The 2304-nt window shown below is 43.8% G+C and overlaps 1 pseudogene; it reads left to right on the top strand.

Annotated features, from left to right (window-relative positions):
- The first annotated feature begins 496 nt into the window (after positions 1-496).
- On the top strand, positions 497-2219 carry LOC102257277 (annotated as a pseudogene).
- The last annotated feature ends 85 nt before the right edge of the window (positions 2220-2304 follow it).

The raw sequence follows: 2304 nt of genomic DNA, 5'->3' as shown, positions 1-2304 counted from the left end.
AACATTATTAATCTCTAAAGGACAGACCTAATAAACAGAGTTTTTCTGTATTTACTTGATCATAGAACATTTTTGCTGTGGGATACTTATTAATATGCTCCATAGGACACTACGGTTTCCAGGACACAGCTTGAAAACCATTAAAATTTAGTAAAAAAAAATGAAAAAATCCTGGGACAGTCTCTTTACTGTAAATCTTTTGTATAACACTCTTCCAGCTGGAATAGGCTAGAAAAATGTCAAAATATTTGTGAACTAAGAAAAAGACTAGCATGCAAAACTTTATTTTATACTAAAAAGACTGAATCATGTCATCAGAAATTTCTGGAAGTTGTGCAAAGAGGTGACTGGTGAATTAAGTATTTTGTTGACACCAGTTTTCAAATTTGAGTTCATTGTATAAAATTTTATCAAGTACTTTCTAGGGGAGGAGAGGGGGAAGAATTGAGCAAAACAGAAAAGTAAAGAAAAAGAACCAGTTGAGGGTTGTGGGGAAGTCACCCCAGCTGCAGAACCACGGCGTCCTTCGGGACTCTCGCCTTCGATGAATATGGGCGCCCTTTCCTCGTCATCAAGGATCAGGACCGCAAGACTCGTCTTATGGGGCTGGAGGCTCTCAAGTCTCATATAATGGCAGCAAAGGCTGTAGCAAATACCATGAGAACATCACTTGGACCAAATGGGCTTGATAAAATGATGGTGGATAAGGATGGTGATGTGACTGTAACTAACGATGGTGCCACCATTTTGAGCATGATGGATGTTGATCACCAGATTTGCCAAGTTGATGGTTGAACCGGCCAAATCACAGGATGATGAAACTGGAGACGGAACCACCGGAGTGGTTGTCCTGGCTGGTGCCTTGTTGGAAGAAGGTGAGCAGTTGCTGGACCGTGGCATTCACCCCATCAGGATCGCTGATGGCTATGAGCAAGCCGCCCGCATTGCTATCGACTACCTGGACGAGATCAGCGATAGCGTCCTTGTTGACGTGAAGTGCACTGAGCCCCTGATTCAGACTGCGAAAACCACGCTGGGTTCCAAAGTGGCTAACAGCTGTCACCGACAAATGGCTGAGATGGCCCTGAATGCTATTCTCACTGTGGCCGATATGCAGCGCAGAGACGTTGACTTTGAGCTCATCAAAGTAGAAGGCAAAGTGGGCGGGAGATTGGAGGACACTAAACTTATTAAGGGCGTAGGATTTCAGTCACCCACAGATGCCAAAACAAGTACAAGATGCTAAGATCGCAATTCTCACATGTCCATTTGAACCACCAAAACCAAAGACAAAGCATAAGCTGGATGTGACCTCTGTGGAAGACTATAAAGCCCTTCAGAAATACGAAAAGGAGAAGTTTGAAGAGATGATTAAGCAAATTAAAGAAACTGGCGCTAACCTAGCTATTTGCCAATGGGGCTTTGATGATGAAACGAATCATTTACTTCTTCAGAACGACTTGCCTGCGGTTCGTTGGGTTGGAGGACCTGAAATTGAGTTGATTGCCATTGCAACAGGAGGGCAGATCGTCCCCCCGCTTCTCAGAGCTCACAGCTGAGAAGCTGGGCTTTGCTGGGATTGTAAAAGAGATCTCATTTGGGACAACTAAAGACAAGATGCTGGTCATCGAGCAGTGTAAGAACTCCAGAGCTGTAACCATTTTCATCAGAGGAGGAAATAAGATGATCATCGAGGAAGCAAAGCCATCCCTTCACTATGCCTTGTGTGTCATCCGGAACCTCATCCGTGATAATCGTGTGGTGTATGGTGGAGGCGCTGCTGAAATCGCTTGTGCTTTAGCAGTTAGCCAAGCAGCAGATAAGTGCCCAACCTTGGAGCAGTATGCCATGCGAGCATTCGCTGATGCCCTGGAAGTCATCTCCATGGCCCTTGCTGAGAACAGTGGCATGAATCCCATCCAGACGATGTCTGAGGTCCGAGCCAGACAAGTGAAGGATAAGAACCCTGCTCTTGGGGTTGACTGTATGCACAAGGGTACAAACGATATGAAGCAACAACATGTCATAGAAACCTTGACTGGCAAAAAGCAACAGATCTCTCTTGCAACACAAATGGTTAGAATGATTTTGAAGATTGATGATATCCGAAAGCCTGGAGAATCTGAAGAATAAAAAAAATTAAAATAAAATGTAGTAACAAACACCACTACTACGATTAAATAAAAGGATGTCTTATGATGTAAGAAAAAAAAAGAAAAGAACTAGTTGACACAGACAACAGTGTGGTGATTGCAAGGGGGGTGGGAAAGGTGGAGAAGAGTATAGGGGGATAAATAGTGATAG

The sequence above is a fragment of the Myotis brandtii genome, unplaced genomic scaffold, assembly GCF_000412655.1.
Source record: "Myotis brandtii unplaced genomic scaffold, ASM41265v1 scaffold163, whole genome shotgun sequence".
In the NCBI taxonomy this organism is placed as follows: Eukaryota; Metazoa; Chordata; class Mammalia; order Chiroptera; family Vespertilionidae; genus Myotis; species Myotis brandtii.
Note: the sequence above shows the minus strand (reverse complement) of the source record. Positions and strands in the feature narration are given on the sequence as shown.